The sequence below is a fragment of the Engystomops pustulosus genome, chromosome 1 (assembly GCF_040894005.1).
Source record: "Engystomops pustulosus chromosome 1, aEngPut4.maternal, whole genome shotgun sequence".
NCBI classification, from domain to species: Eukaryota; Metazoa; Chordata; class Amphibia; order Anura; family Leptodactylidae; genus Engystomops; species Engystomops pustulosus.
Window position 1 is genome coordinate 69,147,077 of NC_092411.1, and position 20,045 is coordinate 69,167,121.

Here is a 20,045-nt window from a genome sequence, read left to right on the forward strand (position 1 = left end):
TCCAGAATCCACTTATTAACCACCATATACAGGAGCCATTGTCTGCTGCTGCTTCTGTGGCAGCTTAAGGCTCAGCCCCATTTTGTGTATTCTGACTTGCGTCGCTTTATATCAGTGATGGCGAACCTATGACACGCGGCCGCTGAGTAGTTAAGTTTAATTCTCAGGTGCAGTAGCCGGGAGACTGTCACAAACTGAGTTCCCAGCACTCCCCCCTCCTCAACCTCCTCCCCAAGCTGTGCCTCGTGTCTCCAGTCAGCACAGGTATAATCCCGGGGCTCAGCACCAGGAGAGGTTACCCGGTCATCAACTCCAGAAACTGCTCTGTGGCTCCTGATAGTTGTGGTAGGGGGAGGGTGGCAGCACAGACAGAGGCTACATCGCTGCTGCCACCTATGCACTGAACATCTCCAGAGCAGGGATGAGGGAGGACAACCACTCTCATCATACAGTGAGTAATGTCAGTGTACCTCTGCCACCTCTACACTGACCATCTCCACATTAGGGATGAGGGAGGACAACCTGCCACTCACATTATACAGTGAGTAATGTCAGTGCACTGTATGATGAATGACAGTCATCTGGGCTTGTGTGTCAGTTTTGTGACGTACAAGCCCTGAAATAATTGCAACGCCTTGCAAATCGCCAGACATTGCGATTATTTTGCTCCTCATGAAGGAGATGTGGACAGCGGCACCTGCGCCTCGCTATAACCTGTGAATTTTCATGACTGAAAGTTTGCAGGTTACTAAGCATTTCCACACCTGTCTGATTGTAACCGATCTATTACAATGTGCGATTTGCACATTGTAATAAATAGATGATGTGGAAAATCCTCATATACTGCCATGCTGTATATACCATGCTACATGGTAGGATCAATCAGACAACCTAGGGTTAAAGTACCCTAGAAGTTAAATAATTATACATATTTGTTATTTAAACTATAAATATCACAAAATTATGTTTTTCTTTTTGTCAAGGTGACACACCATCGGAGTTATGCTCGTTTTTTTGGCGAATTTTGACACACCAAGCTCAAAAGGTTGCCCATCACTGATTTAGACCAACTAAATTTAGGTCTAAACTAGGAACCAACAGTCTTATACTGCACCAGAATTCATCACAGTGATAAATATGGTGCAGCAAAAGACCAGTGTTTTCCATCTAGATATTCGCGGAACCTGAGACACATTGTTAAATCCCCCCCATGAAGGAGAAGATGCTAAAGCCATATTTACTATACAAAAAACAGAAGGCACAAGGCTGAAATGCTCTGTTCAACTCTGGGAAAGCAATGACATCAGTATTTTTGTAGCCCTCCTGGGTATGAATAACTGATGTTAAACATCTCAGCGCTGGAAAAAAAAAATCTTTGGATGTGTATTTAGGGCAGGGTAGGGAACCTATGGCTCGTGAGCCACATGTAGTTCTTTAATGGCTGCATCTGGCTCACAGACAAATCTATAATTTAAAAAATGTTAACGCTAAAAATATAAAGCATTCTCAAAGGGGGCGTGGCCTAGACCTACATGGTTCCGGATGTTTGGTAAATCAGCTCAGAGTAAAGGAAAACGACTTCCATAAACTGTTTTAACCCCTTAAGGACGCAGCCTGTTTGCAGGTTAAGGCTCGCAACTTTTTTTTTAAATTTGACCAGTGTCTCTTCCTGTGGTAATAACTTTTGAACACTGTTACTTATCAAAGCGATTCTGAGATTGTTTTTTCCCCACATGTTGTACTTCATTTTAGTGGTAAATTTTGGCTGATAAGTTTTGCGTTTATTTACAAAAAAAAGAAAAAAATGATGAATTTTTAGAAAAATTTGCCATTTTCGAAATTCAAAATCACCGCATTTTCAGGCAGATCGATTTACCACCTAAATAACTTGCAGAATAACATTTCCCATTTGTCTACTTTACATTTTCATAATTTTTGAAATGTTTGGATAATTTATTTTGACGTCACGCGGCCTACAAATCGAATAGCGATTTTCCGTATTTTCGGAATTGACTATTTTGGGGATAAATACTGTTTGAAATCAAATTTTACATATTTAGCAACAAAACCCCCTATATAACCAACCCATTTTCAAATCTGCACCCCTCAAGCTATCAGAAACAGCATTTACAAAGATTGTTAACCCCTTGAGATCTTCATAGTAATTGAATCAAAATGGCGGTGAAATTTAGAATGGTCAAATTTTGTAGGTTATACGTTCATTTAGCCCTAAAATTTACACATTTCCAAAAGATAAAAAGAGAAAACTCACCATAAAATTTGTTCTACAATTTCTCCTGAGTGCAGCGACCCCCCACACGTGGACATTACTTGTGTTATGGGGGCACAGCGAGGCACAGAAGGGAAGGAGCACCCTGCAGCTGCCAGGATTTTAGTTTTCTGGTTGCCCCCTTTTGAAGGCTATAAAATTTTCGCTTTTCCGTTATTGGGGTCATGTGATGGCATTTTTTTTGCGGGACGAGATGCTTTTTCCAGTGTTACCATTTTGGGGCTGGTATCACCTATTGTTGAAAATTTGGGAACTTTTTTTGAGGTCATGAGTAGAAAAGCATCAATTCTGTACTGGATTTTTTACTTTTTTTTTTTTCGTGTTCACCGTATAGCCTAATAATCATGTTATCTTTATTCTATGGGTCGATACGATTACGGGGATACCAGACATGAATATTTTTTCTTATGTTTTACTAAATTTCCCAAATAAAACCCTAATGTGGGGAAAAATCTATAATTTTTGCATCGCCGTCTTCCAAGTGGCATAACATTGTTACGTTTTTGGCTACAGAGCTGGTTGATGGCTTGTTTTTTGCGGGACATGTTGTTCTTTACAACAATATCATTCTGGAGTACATATGTTTTGTTGATCACTTTTTATTGCATTTTTAGTGGGATATAATAGGTAAAAATCATAATTTTTGGCGGGTTTTTGGCGGGTTTTTTTTACGGCGTTCATCATATGGGTTCAATAGTTATTTAGTTTTATTCTATGGATTGTTACGGACGCGGTGATACTATATATGTGGGGTTTGTGTTATGATTTAGACTTTTTTGAGCGTTATATGTCACTTTATATGTTTTGGGGCTTATGGGGATTTTTAGTGATTTATAAAGTAATTTTTTATTGAAAAACATTATTTTGTACATTTTTTACATGATCCACCATGGGATATGAACAAGCAATCATCTGTTTGCTTGTTCTTGATAATACTCTGCAATACTAATGTATTGCAGGGTATTATCAGTGCCAGCCTATGCAGATGCATAGGCTGACACTTTTCCTTTAAGATGACGTCACAGACGCCATCTTAAAGGTAAACCCTCCAGGCTTTTCTGGGGTCCCGATCGGCCCCCCCGAAAACGGTGCGGGGGGGCCGATCGTGGGGTAAAGACCCCCAGAAGGCAGGTTAAATGCCGCGGTCGCGTTGAGCCCACTCCGACCGCGGGTGTTAGCCGGGGATGTCAGCGGTAAATTACCGCTGAAATCCCGCGGCTAACGATGCCGGTTTGGCTGCTATACAGCGCTGAACCGGCATCGGCTCTGCGCAGTAGCTGTACTGCGCTGAGCGCTAACCGCGGGACACTAACCGCGCAGTACAGCTACGGCGCAGAGCGCTAAGGGGTTAAATGACCCCAGATAAGTAACTGCTCTTCTAGTAGTCATTGACATTGCTCTGTGGACACAACCTGAATGGCACAGAAGTGGCAGTGACTGTCCCTAACAAACAGGAGCAGACTGGAGGCGAGCTCGCCAGCAGGTTTATATCGCAGGTGATGGATTTCTGTGGTGGCGGCGCCATTTTAAACTCCACTAGTGGAAATCAGCAGCTGGTTTTAATCCCGCATCATGTCATAAGGTCTCTTGTAGGTCATGCTTGTCAATGGAGCTGCCTTACAAGGTAGCTAAAAGAGGTGTGGTTTTCCTTATTCTATGTTGGAAAACTTAGCATATTTCCCAGAACCCCCCCTAGTGGAACATCAATGGCTATAAAACTGCACACGCCTACATGGTGGCCTTAATTGGCAGTGTCCGTAAGGAGACCTCTTACTTCCCGACCCAATTCACAAGCTTCTCACCCAGCCAAACCAGTTCCCTACGCTGTGCTGAAGAGACCCAACCAGGCCGAAACAGTGCTGTCTACAGTTGGGAGTCTGTTCCTCATCTGTCTAAATCCTGCATCATATCATAAGGTCTCTTGTAGGTCATGCTTGATGTCAAAGGAGCTGCCTCACAAGGTAGCTAAAAGAGGTCTGGTTTTCCTTTCCCCATATGGAATCAGCAAAACCATGAAGCATCAGATACAAGAGAGAAGTCCTGGTTACAGTTGTCAGAAGAGCTGATGGTAATGGGAGTGACATTGACAGTCATGTGAGAACCAAAGAATACATGTGGAACTGTAGTTGCTGATTAGTTCAGAGATATATGGAGAGAACAGGTTGTGGATGGCTTTGTAGGTCATGGTCAGTATTTTAAATTTAATTCGCTGTGCAATGGGTAACCAGGAGGAGAGGATAGATAGAAGGGGTGTCAGAGAGTTAGCTGGGAGACCACAAAGAAGAATGCTGAAGTCCATGTGGGAGATTATGAGGCATGGACTAGTATTTTTGTAGACTCTGGCTTGAGGAAGGGTCGGATGCAAGAGATGTTGGCAGCAGGTTGTAGCAAGGGCCTGGAAAGGATGTGTTATACATTGCCAATGTCCATCTAGTATAGCTGCAGGTGTTGTGTGACAATCCACTGTAAAGTGATCATCAACTGGACATCTTCCACAGATCATGTGATATTAAAATACAAAAACCTTTCCATAAATAACAAAAAAAAAATTCCCAAAATCCAACACCCACCACTCTCCCATATACTAAATTGCCCAACCAACAAAAAATGTATCCTTTTCAACAAACTGAAGTCAAAATTGCAAAACTAGTAGTGGTCACTGTTAAGTAATAGCAACCCATCATATGCACTCCATCTTGTATATAGAGTCCATGGTCTGTCAACCTAAAAAGAAACCTTATATTAAACGCCTTACAAAGATGGGGAACTCATCAACTCAGGACTCAGAAGGGGCAGACGGCAGTCGCAGCAGTAAGGTAATAACCAGTTCAATACTCATCTAAGATAAGGACCTAATAGTGGACAAACATGATAGAGGTGTCATTATGAATTAAGATCAGGAATATAAGACTATTATTAATACTTGTAAAGTGCAATACCGGACTGTTGTTGTTGGTTGTCTTGCTCCATCTATACTTGGGATCAATTTTTAAACCCCTTTATGACTATTTGAAAGTGTTTTTCTGTTTTTAAAAAATATTAAGTTTTGATTATATAGTTGATGAGTTCCCCTTCTTTGTAAGGCATTTAATATATGAAAGAATACAAATTTGTTTGGATTGGCGCAATAAGGTGAACAACCTTTAACGAGTGTCGCTGGTATCTATAGAGAGGTGACCTGCACCCAAATCTACCACGTGGTTACCACAGGTTGGAAGCCACAAAATACATAAAACATATAATATCGATACCTGCGCCAAATTAAAAGAGCAAATCTACAAACATATACAGAGCATTAGTAGGAGCCAGAGGTAGACACATCCAATCCACCACAGTATTCCAACCCGAGGAAAACAAATTAACATGAACTACAATCGTTGTCAAAATAAGTTAAGGTAGTAGTGTGTTTGTGTTATTTACCTGGTTCCTATTGCACCGGTTCTTTATCAGTTTTCCGGGATGCTGTGATCCTCTTCAATCAAATAGCAATTTGATACTCTAAGTGGATATTGCTGTACTGCTGGGTTTTTTTGAAAAATCCAATACACTGTTGTCCACGTAGATGGAAACCCGTGGAGGAAAGCCCCGGCCGGTGGCTCTACCTCTACACTTGGTTCCGGCAGGTCTTCGTATGGTGACGTCACCAGTGAACTACGGTAAGTCGAGATGGACACAGTTCCTACGCGTTTCGGAGGATACTTCCTCCTTCGTCAGGGAATCCTGTTTCTGCCGATTAGTCGCAGTTTTATAGGCTGGAACCAGGTACGTGGATTTTGTGTAGTTGGATGAAATATTTCCAAAGTGCGGTGCATTAATATTAATATAAATAAATAAATAGCAATGGCCATTGATAGTGTGTACTTTTGGTAGTAAAGCTAATTAAAATTAGGTTTTATTATGTACCTCTAAAAAATACATGAAATTAAAAACAAAAGAGAGATGAGAAAAAAGGAATATATATATGTAATATATATGTATACCACAATGTGTGTATACATAAATAAAACAATATAATGATAATAATTAATATCTTTATTTTTACTTTTACATAAAGCCGAACAATTCTATTTCTTGATTAAGACCTATTGGAGCCAATGTATCCAATAAAAATATCCATTTGCTCTCTGCACGAGACATTTGAGCAATGTAATTTCCACCTCTCCAATTATGAAGAATCTTTTCGATTGCAAAGAACTGTGAGCCAGAGAAACATCCATGGTGGAACATTTTATAGTGTCTGGACAAAGGATGCTCTTCCAAACCCTTCTTAATATTACGACGGTGTTCGTTAATTCGATCTTTTAGAGCTCTCTTTGTGCGGCCAACATAAAGTTTATTGCATGGGCACTTGATGCAATATATTACACCTTTAGTGTGGCAATTCATATGGCTAGTGATTCTATATTTATTACTGCATGGTTGGGGGCCAAATGTTTTAATGGTTTGTTTTGTATTTGTGATTTTACATGAAGCACATCGGGTACATGGAAAAAAACCATCCGCTTGTAAAAAGTTTTTTTGGCGTAATGTAGTAGTTCTGTTGTTGTTTTTGACAGTTGGAGCTACCATCATCCCAATATTTCGTGCTTTTTTAAAAATAAATTTAGGTTTTTCCATTAAATGAGGTCCAATTGTTTTATCCTGAGTGAGAATACTCCAATGGCGATGGATAATGCGTTTTAAAACTACGCTGTCTTGTGTATATTGGGTAACTATGGGCACCTCTATTTTTGTTCCTATTTGTATAGGTCTTAGGTTTTCTTCATTTGATTCTATCTTAGTTTTTTCAACTAAAATGTCTGCCCTTTGTAAGTTACCAACATTGTTCTCTGTGATTTTTAAAGAAGTTTCATCGTATCCCTTTTGTAGGAACTTATGATGTACTGATTGAGCCTCTTCTTTATAGGTGGCCAGATCTGTGCAATTTCTTCGGTGACGTAAGAATTGACTTTTAGGTATGTTTTCAAGCCAAATCGGTAGATGACAGCTGGTTTTCAAAATTAAACTGTTGCTATCAGTGGGTTTTGAAAAAGTTTTAGTTTTAATGGCCTCTTCTTCAATATAGATGGTCAGGTCTAGAAAGTTAATGCTCTCCTGGCTAATTGTAGAGGTGAATTCTAAATGATATTCATTCTGATTTATTTCTTCAAGGAATTTCTGAAGGGATTGTTCATCTCCTGACCATACGAATATGACATCATCGATGAATCTATGCCAGAGGACCAGGTTCGCAGCAAGCACGCCGTTGGGGAAAATTTGGGAATCCTCCCATTTGCCCACATATAAATTGGCGTAGCTTGGTGCGAACCTGGTCCCCATGGCAGTGCCCCATGTCTGCAAATAAAAGTCCTCCTCATATTTAAAATAATTATGGTTTAAAATAAATGTAATACATTCTCCAATATAATTTATTTGTTCTTCTGTCATAACATTAGTTTGTTTAAGAAAATAGTCCACCGAGTCTCTTCCTCGATTATGTTCAATAATTGTATATAACGAGGTAACATCGAGTGTACCCAGAATAAAATGTGGCTGCCATTTGATAGTGTTTAAAATCCGTAAAATATGGGCAGTATCTTTCAAATAAGCTGGTAAATTTTGTACATATGGTTGCAGTATATGATCTACGTATTCAGATAAATTTGATGTAAGGCAGCCTATACCGGATATGATAGGTCTGCCTGGAGGTTTAGTTTTAGATTTGTGAATTTTCGGTATGTGGTACATAATAGCGATTCTTGGTGTAAGGATGTTAATATGTTGATATTCTTTTTTATTTAAAATTTTTTGCTCTAAACCTTTTTTAGCTAAAGTTCCTAATTCTTTTCTATAAATAATGGTGGGATCAGATTTCAATTTCAAATATGTTTGTTGATCTCCCAAAAGGCGAAGAGCTTCCTGATGGTAGTCAGCAATATTTTGGACAACTATACTGCCCCCTTTGTCCGCTGGTCGGACTATGATCTTATTATTTCTTTGTAGGGATAGAATGGCCTGTCTTTCTTTACTGTTCAAGTTATTCTGATATTTATTGATACCAATGTCTTTAACTTTCCTGATATCTCTAATTACCATATGTTGAAAGACTCTAAAAGCTTCCGAATATTCATTTTGGGGATTGAACTGGGATTGCGGTTTGAGTGTAGTATGGACAAAACGGTCCGGAGTACTAAGTTTAGTACTACACATTGGTTTTTTAAGAAAGTATTTTTTAATCGCTAAATTTCGCATAAATTTCTTTATACCTATAAAGGCATTGAATTTATCAAACCGTGTTGTAGGTGCAAATTTTAATCCTTTTTGGAGTAATTCAATTTCTCCCTGGTTTAATTTATGGTCACTTAGATTAAAAATTTTTTGACCAGTGTCTAGTTTACTTATATCTGTTTCTTTATTATCAGGTTTTTTTATATCATTAGTTCTCATTTTATTTTTGGTGAGTTTCCCCGCCCGTCTCCCACGTTTGTGTTTCTTTTTTGACCCCCAAAAAAATTTGGATTTGTGGTGATCTTTTTCCCCGTTTTAGTTTTTATTGTTTCATATTTTGATTTACGTTCTTTGTTATTGGAATTTGCATCTGTTTTATCATCTATTTTACGGTTAGCGATGTTTGATGTATTTCTTGTGATGATTTTTTCCCTACTGGGTTTTTCTACTGTTATTTCCTCAATTTCTTCATTAGAGTCTAATACGCTTACATTGCTTAATATTTCATATCTATTGGAAGTTGGTGTGATGGTTACTTCAATGTTTTGTTGGGGCTGGGGAACTGGAGTTTTTCTTTGATTAATGATGATGTTTGGAGTCAGTGGAATGAGGTTTACTGGTTTTTCTTTCCTAGGTTCAGAAGTTGTTATAGAGGTAATGCTATGTGTCGTTATATTTTCCATATTTATTGAATTACAACTTAAATTATCTATAGTATTGTATATTGCAGAAGTATTATTCCAATCCATTTCTGAGTGTTTTACTGGTTCTTTATCTAGGCTTTCGATGTGTGGGACAGAGTCTCTTAGAAATTTTCGTCTCTTTTTTTCTATAATTTCCTGTTCTTTTAATTTGATACGATCTTTAATATTTGATGCCAGGTGGGATATTTCTGGGTGATTTTTATATGGTCTTATTATTTCAAATAGGTCTAGTATATATCTGTTAATCTGACTCATTTGGTTGCGTCTTTTACTAATTATAAAATACACCGCCTGTTTGGAAAAATCATGGAACATATCGTTCCATTCATGTTGAATATTTGGATCCCCCATATCGCCAGAAAGGGTTTTATGTACCACCAAACCTTTTGGTATGGTGTCGAACTCCAAATATTTTTCTAATGATGCAATTTCCCAAAGGGCTTTCATTTCTAGTATTAAATGTTTTTCCAGGTTTTTTAAGGCTGATATTGCCTCGAGAAATCTTTTATTTTCAGATATGTTATGGGATTCTTTATTCTGATTTGAAAAACGAAAGAATTTCTGAATATTGGTGATCCTTTCCTTACGGTCTAACCATAAGGTACTCATTTTGTTCCACCTATGCAGCCGATTCCAGACGCAGGTCAAAAAATATGAAAGAATACAAATTTGTTTGGATTGGCGCAATAAGGTGAACAACCTTTAACGAGTGTCGCTGGTATCTATAGAGAGGTGACCTGCACCCAAATCTACCACGTGGTTACCACAGGTTGGAAGCCACAAAATACATAAAACATATAATATCGATACCTGCGCCAAATTAAAAGAGCAAATCTACAAACATATACAGAGCATTAGTAGGAGCCAGAGGTAGACACATCCAATCCACCACAGTATTCCAACCCGAGGAAAACAAATTAACATGAACTACAATCGTTGTCAAAATAAGTTAAGGTAGTAGTGTGTTTGTGTTATTTACCTGGTTCCTATTGCACCGGTTCTTTATCAGTTTTCCGGGATGCTGTGATCCTCTTCAATCAAATAGCAATTTGATACTCTAAGTGGATATTGCTGTACTGCTGGGTTTTTTTGAAAAATCCAATACACTGTTGTCCACGTAGATGGAAACCCGTGGAGGAAAGCCCCGGCCGGTGGCTCTACCTCTACACTTGGTTCCGGCAGGTCTTCGTATGGTGACGTCACCAGTGAACTACGGTAAGTCGAGATGGACACAGTTCCTACGCGTTTCGGAGGATACTTCCTCCTTCGTCAGGGAATCCTGTTTCTGCCGATTAGTCGCAGTTTTATAGGCTGGAACCAGGTACGTGGATTTTGTGTAGTTGGATGAAATATTTCCAAAGTGCGGTGCATTAATATTAATATAAATAAATAAATAAATAGCAATGGCCATTGATAGTGTGTACTTTTGGTAGTAAAGCTAATTAAAATTAGGTTTTATTATGTACCTCTAAAAAATACATGAAATTAAAAACAAAAGAGAGATGAGAAAAAAGGAATATATATATGTAATATATATGTATACCACAATGTGTGTATACATAAATAAAACAATATAATGATAATAATTAATATCTTTATTTTTACTTTTACATAAAGCCGAACAATTCTATTTCTTGATTAAGACCTATTGGAGCCAATGTATCCAATAAAAATATCCATTTGCTCTCTGCACGAGACATTTGAGCAATGTAATTTCCACCTCTCCAATTATGAAGAATCTTTTCGATTGCAAAGAACTGTGAGCCAGAGAAACATCCATGGTGGAACATTTTATAGTGTCTGGACAAAGGATGCTCTTCCAAACCCTTCTTAATATTACGACGGTGTTCGTTAATTCGATCTTTTAGAGCTCTCTTTGTGAAAAAACTAAGATAGATTCAAATGAAGAAAACCTAAGACCTATACAAATAGGAACAAAAATAGAGGTGCCCATAGTTACCCAATATACACAAGACAGCGTAGTTTTAAAACGCATTATCCATCGCCATTGGAGTATTCTCACTCAGGATAAAACAATTGGACCTCATTTAATGGAAAAACCTAAATTTATTTTTAAAAAAGCACGAAATATTGGGATGATGGTAGCTCCAACTGTCAAAAACAACAACAGAACTACTACATTACGCCAAAAAAACTTTTTACAAGCGGATGGTTTTTTTCCATGTACCCGATGTGCTTCATGTAAAATCACAAATACAAAACAAACCATTAAAACATTTGGCCCCCAACCATGCAGTAATAAATATAGAATCACTAGCCATATGAATTGCCACACTAAAGGTGTAATATATTGCATCAAGTGCCCATGCAATAAACTTTATGTTGGCCGCACAAAGAGAGCTCTAAAAGATCGAATTAACGAACACCGTCGTAATATTAAGAAGGGTTTGGAAGAGCATCCTTTGTCCAGACACTATAAAATGTTCCACCATGGATGTTTCTCTGGCTCACAGTTCTTTGCAATCGAAAAGATTCTTCATAATTGGAGAGGTGGAAATTACATTGCTCAAATGTCTCGTGCAGAGAGCAAATGGATATTTTTATTGGATACATTGGCTCCAATAGGTCTTAATCAAGAAATAGAATTGTTCGGCTTTATGTAAAAGTAAAAATAAAGATATTAATTATTATCATTATATTGTTTTATTTATGTATACACACATTGTGGTATACATATATATTACATATATATATTCCTTTTTTCTCATCTCTCTTTTGTTTTTAATTTCATGTATTTTTTAGAGGTACATAATAAAACCTAATTTTAATTAGCTTTACTACCAAAAGTACACACTATCAATGGCCATTGCTATTTATTTATTTATTTATATTAATATTAATGCACCGCACTTTGGAAATATTTCATCCAACTACACAAAATCCACGTACCTGGTTCCAGCCTATAAAACTGCGACTAATCGGCAGAAACAGGATTCCCTGACGAAGGAGGAAGTATCCTCCGAAACGCGTAGGAACTGTGTCCATCTCGACTTACCGTAGTTCACTGGTGACGTCACCATACGAAGACCTGCCGGAACCAAGTGTAGAGGTAGAGCCACCGGCCGGGGCTTTCCTCCACGGGTTTCCATCTACGTGGACAACAGTGTATTGGATTTTTCAAAAAAACCCAGCAGTACAGCAATATCCACTTAGAGTATCAAATTGCTATTTGATTGAAGAGGATCACAGCATCCCGGAAAACTGATAAAGAACCGGTGCAATAGGAACCAGGTAAATAACACAAACACACTACTACCTTAACTTATTTTGACAACGATTGTAGTTCATGTTAATTTGTTTTCCTCGGGTTGGAATACTGTGGTGGATTGGATGTGTCTACCTCTGGCTCCTACTAATGCTCTGTATATGTTTGTAGATTTGCTCTTTTAATTTGGCGCAGGTATCGATATTATATGTTTTATGTATTTTGTGGCTTCCAACCTGTGGTAACCACGTGGTAGATTTGGGTGCAGGTCACCTCTCTATAGATACCAGCGACACTCGTTAAAGGTTGTTCACCTTATTGCGCCAATCCAAACAAATTTGTATTCTTTCATATTTTTTGACCTGCGTCTGGAATCGGCTGCATAGGTGGAACAAAATGAGTACCTTATGGTTAGACCGTAAGGAAAGGATCACCAATATTCAGAAATTCTTTCGTTTTTCAAATCAGAATAAAGAATCCCATAACATATCTGAAAATAAAAGATTTCTCGAGGCAATATCAGCCTTAAAAAACCTGGAAAAACATTTAATACTAGAAATGAAAGCCCTTTGGGAAATTGCATCATTAGAAAAATATTTGGAGTTCGACACCATACCAAAAGGTTTGGTGGTACATAAAACCCTTTCTGGCGATATGGGGGATCCAAATATTCAACATGAATGGAACGATATGTTCCATGATTTTTCCAAACAGGCGGTGTATTTTATAATTAGTAAAAGACGCAACCAAATGAGTCAGATTAACAGATATATACTAGACCTATTTGAAATAATAAGACCATATAAAAATCACCCAGAAATATCCCACCTGGCATCAAATATTAAAGATCGTATCAAATTAAAAGAACAGGAAATTATAGAAAAAAAGAGACGAAAATTTCTAAGAGACTCTGTCCCACACATCGAAAGCCTAGATAAAGAACCAGTAAAACACTCAGAAATGGATTGGAATAATACTTCTGCAATATACAATACTATAGATAATTTAAGTTGTAATTCAATAAATATGGAAAATATAACGACACATAGCATTACCTCTATAACAACTTCTGAACCTAGGAAAGAAAAACCAGTAAACCTCATTCCACTGACTCCAAACATCATCATTAATCAAAGAAAAACTCCAGTTCCCCAGCCCCAACAAAACATTGAAGTAACCATCACACCAACTTCCAATAGATATGAAATATTAAGCAATGTAAGCGTATTAGACTCTAATGAAGAAATTGAGGAAATAACAGTAGAAAAACCCAGTAGGGAAAAAATCATCACAAGAAATACATCAAACATCGCTAACCGTAAAATAGATGATAAAACAGATGCAAATTCCAATAACAAAGAACGTAAATCAAAAAATGAAACAATAAAAACTAAAACGGGGAAAAAGATCACCACAAATCCAAATTTTTTTGGGGGTCAAAAAAGAAACACAAACGTGGGAGACGGGCGGGGAAACTCACCAAAAATAAAATGAGAACTAATGATATAAAAAAACCTGATAATAAAGAAACAGATATAAGTAAACTAGACACTGGTCAAAAAATTTTTAATCTAAGTGACCATAAATTAAACCAGGGAGAAATTGAATTACTCCAAAAAGGATTAAAATTTGCACCTACAACACGGTTTGATAAATTCAATGCCTTTATAGGTATAAAGAAATTTATGCGAAATTTAGCGATTAAAAAATACTTTCTTAAAAAACCAATGTGTAGTACTAAACTTAGTACTCCGGACCGTTTTGTCCATACTACACTCAAACCGCAATCCCAGTTCAATCCCCAAAATGAATATTCGGAAGCTTTTAGAGTCTTTCAACATATGGTAATTAGAGATATCAGGAAAGTTAAAGACATTGGTATCAATAAATATCAGAATAACTTGAACAGTAAAGAAAGACAGGCCATTCTATCCCTACAAAGAAATAATAAGATCATAGTCCGACCAGCGGACAAAGGGGGCAGTATAGTTGTCCAAAATATTGCTGACTACCATCAGGAAGCTCTTCGCCTTTTGGGAGATCAACAAACATATTTGAAATTGAAATCTGATCCCACCATTATTTATAGAAAAGAATTAGGAACTTTAGCTAAAAAAGGTTTAGAGCAAAAAATTTTAAATAAAAAAGAATATCAACATATTAACATCCTTACACCAAGAATCGCTATTATGTACCACATACCGAAAATTCACAAATCTAAAACTAAACCTCCAGGCAGACCTATCATATCCGGTATAGGCTGCCTTACATCAAATTTATCTGAATACGTAGATCATATACTGCAACCATATGTACAAAATTTACCAGCTTATTTGAAAGATACTGCCCATATTTTACGGATTTTAAACACTATCAAATGGCAGCCACATTTTATTCTGGGTACACTCGATGTTACCTCGTTATATACAATTATTGAACATAATCGAGGAAGAGACTCGGTGGACTATTTTCTTAAACAAACTAATGTTATGACAGAAGAACAAATAAATTATATTGGAGAATGTATTACATTTATTTTAAACCATAATTATTTTAAATATGAGGAGGACTTTTATTTGCAGACATGGGGCACTGCCATGGGGACCAGGTTCGCACCAAGCTACGCCAATTTATATGTGGGCAAATGGGAGGATTCCCAAATTTTCCCCAACGGCGTGCTTGCTGCGAACCTGGTCCTCTGGCATAGATTCATCGATGATGTCATATTCGTATGGTCAGGAGATGAACAATCCCTTCAGAAATTCCTTGAAGAAATAAATCAGAATGAATATCATTTAGAATTCACCTCTACAATTAGCCAGGAGAGCATTAACTTTCTAGACCTGACCATCTATATTGAAGAAGAGGCCATTAAAACTAAAACTTTTTCAAAACCCACTGATAGCAACAGTTTAATTTTGAAAACCAGCTGTCATCTACCGATTTGGCTTGAAAACATACCTAAAAGTCAATTCTTACGTCACCGAAGAAATTGCACAGATCTGGCCACCTATAAAGAAGAGGCTCAATCAGTACATCATAAGTTCCTACAAAAGGGATACGATGAAACTTCTTTAAAAATCACAGAGAACAATGTTGGTAACTTACAAAGGGCAGACATTTTAGTTGAAAAAACTAAGATAGATTCAAATGAAGAAAACCTAAGACCTATACAAATAGGAACAAAAATAGAGGTGCCCATAGTTACCCAATATACACAAGACAGCGTAGTTTTAAAACGCATTATCCATCGCCATTGGAGTATTCTCACTCAGGATAAAACAATTGGACCTCATTTAATGGAAAAACCTAAATTTATTTTTAAAAAAGCACGAAATATTGGGATGATGGTAGCTCCAACTGTCAAAAACAACAACAGAACTACTACATTACGCCAAAAAAACTTTTTACAAGCGGATGGTTTTTTTCCATGTACCCGATGTGCTTCATGTAAAATCACAAATACAAAACAAACCATTAAAACATTTGGCCCCCAACCATGCAGTAATAAATATAGAATCACTAGCCATATGAATTGCCACACTAAAGGTGTAATATATTGCATCAAGTGCCCATGCAATAAACTTTATGTTGGCCGCACAAAGAGAGCTCTAAAAGATCGAATTAACGAACACCGTCGTAATATTAAGAAGGGTTTGGAAGAGCATCCTTTGTCCAGACACTATAAAATGTTCCACCATGGATGTTTCTCTGGCTCACAGTTCTTTGCAATCGAAAAGATTCTTCATAATTGGAGAGGTGGAAATTACATTGCTCAAATGTCTCGTGCAGAGAGCAAATGGATATTTTTATTGGATACATTGGCTCCAATAGGTCTTAATCAAGAAATAGAATTGTTCGGCTTTATGTAAAAGTAAAAATAAAGATATTAATTATTATCATTATATTGTTTTATTTATGTATACACACATTGTGGTATACATATATATTACATATATATATTCCTTTTTTCTCATCTCTCTTTTGTTTTTAATTTCATGTATTTTTTAGAGGTACATAATAAAACCTAATTTTAATTAGCTTTACTACCAAAAGTACACACTATCAATGGCCATTGCTATTTATTTATTTATTTATATTAATATTAATGCACCGCACTTTGGAAATATTTCATCCAACTACACAAAATCCACGTACCTGGTTCCAGCCTATAAAACTGCGACTAATCGGCAGAAACAGGATTCCCTGACGAAGGAGGAAGTATCCTCCGAAACGCGTAGGAACTGTGTCCATCTCGACTTACCGTAGTTCACTGGTGACGTCACCATACGAAGACCTGCCGGAACCAAGTGTAGAGGTAGAGCCACCGGCCGGGGCTTTCCTCCACGGGTTTCCATCTACGTGGACAACAGTGTATTGGATTTTTCAAAAAAACCCAGCAGTACAGCAATATCCACTTAGAGTATCAAATTGCTATTTGATTGAAGAGGATCACAGCATCCCGGAAAACTGATAAAGAACCGGTGCAATAGGAACCAGGTAAATAACACAAACACACTACTACCTTAACTTATTTTGACAACGATTGTAGTTCATGTTAATTTGTTTTCCTCGGGTTGGAATACTGTGGTGGATTGGATGTGTCTACCTCTGGCTCCTACTAATGCTCTGTATATGTTTGTAGATTTGCTCTTTTAATTTGGCGCAGGTATCGATATTATATGTTTTATGCATTTAATATATGGTTTGGGGGTAGTCATCCCAACTTTAGGATACCTGTAGGGACGCAATAAATTTGGGTTATACTAAAAAGAAACCTGTAGCTTTGTATGAAGGCTGATGACTGCTTTAAACATCAGCATTCTTGTAAATGGCTGGACCATCATACAACATCTTATACCTCTTGTGTCACCCCCTCCATCCTCAGACTAAGCAATTGTGAGCATGGTCCTCACTCCTATTGTTCTATATGATTGTTGTACTCTGTCATATTTTATTTGCATAAGTCACCTATAATTTGTAAAGCGCTACAGTATATGCCCCGGCTATTAAGATTATTAAAATCTAATAACACTTCATACCCCAACACCAATTGATGGGCCAGTGTAGCGATGCTTAACTTGCAAGTCATGCAGTCTGTTTCTGGAAGACTTGACTACAACCATTGTTGTGCTGTAGTCAGAAAGCAGATCTGTATAAAATGAATGTACTATTGTTCATATGTCCATGTGATATAGAAAGGGGTGGTCACAGTAATAGGTTGAAAACCGTATGTGCTGCTGAATTCTATATGCTGGCAATGCTTGTCATACAACAACCTAATTTTTAGTTAAGTACGGTAGATAGCTATGCTTACAAAGGTTTGTCCTTTCATTCAGGAGGTGTGATGAGGCTGCTGCAAAAGGCTCAAGTAAATCACTTTTCCTCCTGTGCTCAACGATTCCATGTATCTTAATTTAATCTTTCTTATTGAATAATTTTTTTTTTTTATATAGAGGTTTTGTAAATATACATGACAAAGACGTAGGAGACATATGGAAGGGTCATTATGGTACATAAAAAAAGAATTCGGGGACACCAGCGTAGATGCAAAAATGTAATTAAAGAAAAATGTATAAACATTAAAATCTAACTTTTAATCAAACGATTAAAAAGCCATGTGCACATGGGCAGGGGGGATAGAAACAGCCAGTGACGCGTTTTGGAACTAATCCTTAGTCATAGTGGCGTATACACATGTAGGAACAGAAGGCATTTAAAACCCATGAACAAAACACCTGAAAGAGGGAGGGAAGAAGGAAATGACGTATCGGAGCAAAAACAAACGATAAGAATAGGGAAAATTAACCTAAATATAATATTATGATAGAAAGACCTGATATAGGCATAATAAAAAGTATTCATTAGATAAATGAGTATGAAAACTTAATAAGATTAGTAAAAATACATGAGATCAGATCATAGGTTCAGACCGTGGGGATGGCTGGTGTTTAAAGTAAGGATCCAGAATGCTTCTCTGGTAAGTAAAGTTTTGCGCCAATCTCCTCCAGCTACTCTTTCAATGATAGTGGCTGAAATATGAGAGAAAGAGCCATTGTGTACATGTTGAAAATGTTTGGCTACGTTAGACCTGTTACGAGAAGACAGTTTTTGGCATCATTCACATGTTCATATAAGCGGATTTTAAATTTTCTGACCGTGCAGCCTACATACCGCAGGTGGCAGTGAGTACAAGAAATTAAATAGACTACATGATGGCTGTCACAGTTAACATATTTATTGATATTGAAAACCTTGAAATGAGTGTAACTTTGAAAAGTAACGGCTTTCTGCATGTACTTGCAACAGTTACATCTGTTCTGGCCACAAAAATTTTTTTTAAAAATAACTTACCTTTATTGTATCAAGATACTACTGTTAGAAAAATATTAACCAATGGCATACAATTTGTTACCAGATGAGCCACTACCATCGGCTACATTGTATCACCTGACATGTTTTCCAGTGTAAATAAAAACAACACAGATACTTGGTTGCATCTGAAAGGCAACTTCAAATGTGGCCAAAACAGATGTAACTGTTGCAAGTACATGCAGAAAGCCGTCACTTTTCAAAGTTACACTATGCAAAATTTCAAAGGTTTTCAATATCAATAAATATGTTAACTGTGACAGCCTGCGGTATGTAGGCTGCACGGTCAGAAAATTTAAAATCCGCTTATATGAACATGTGAATGATGCCAAAAAACTGTCTTCTCGTAACAGGTCTAACGAAGCCAAACATTTTCAACATGTACACAATGGCTCTCTCTCTCATATGGCAGCCACTATAATTGAAAGAGTAGCTGCACCCAAATGTGGAGGAGATTGGCGCAAAAATTTACTTACCAGAGAAGCATTCTGGATCCTTACTTTAAACACCAGCCATCCCCACGGTCTGAACCTACGATCTGATCTCATGTATTTTTACTAATCTTATTAAGTTTTCATATTCATTTATCTAAATGAATACTTTTATTATGCCTATATCAGGTCTTTCTATCATAATATTATAATTAGGTTAATTTTCCCTATTCTTATAGTTTGTTTTTGCTCCGATACGTCATTTCCTTCTTCCCTCCCTCTCAGGTGTTTCGTTCTTGGGTTTTAAATGCCTTCTGTTCCTAAATGTGTATACGCCACTATGACTAAGGATTAGTTCCGAAACGCATCACTGGCTGTTTCTATCCCCCCTGCCCATGTGCACATGGCTTTTTAATAGTTTGATTAAAAGTTAGAAAAAAAATGTATAAACATTAAAATCTATAATTACATTTTTGCATCTAGGCTGGAATCCCCGAATTCTTTTTTACATACAAGTTGTCTCAGAGCGGCCCGACTTCCACACTCCGTGCGATGGATCTATATCGGCATCGACTATTTTTGGTGAGCTGAAAAAAACTTCTTTTTTCTTTTTTGTATATTATAGTACATAGACTGACCAAAGGTGCAGGTACAAGGAGAGAACACGTACAAGAACCTTCTGTCCTAGAAATAGAATGCTGCAGCATGGAAGGGTTTGAAGCGGCTTTATGTGGGGCAGTATGGACACAAATGTATTCTTGGGAGTGTGCTAGACCTTTTGGGCTAGAACATGTACCCAAGTGTTCCTATTACAG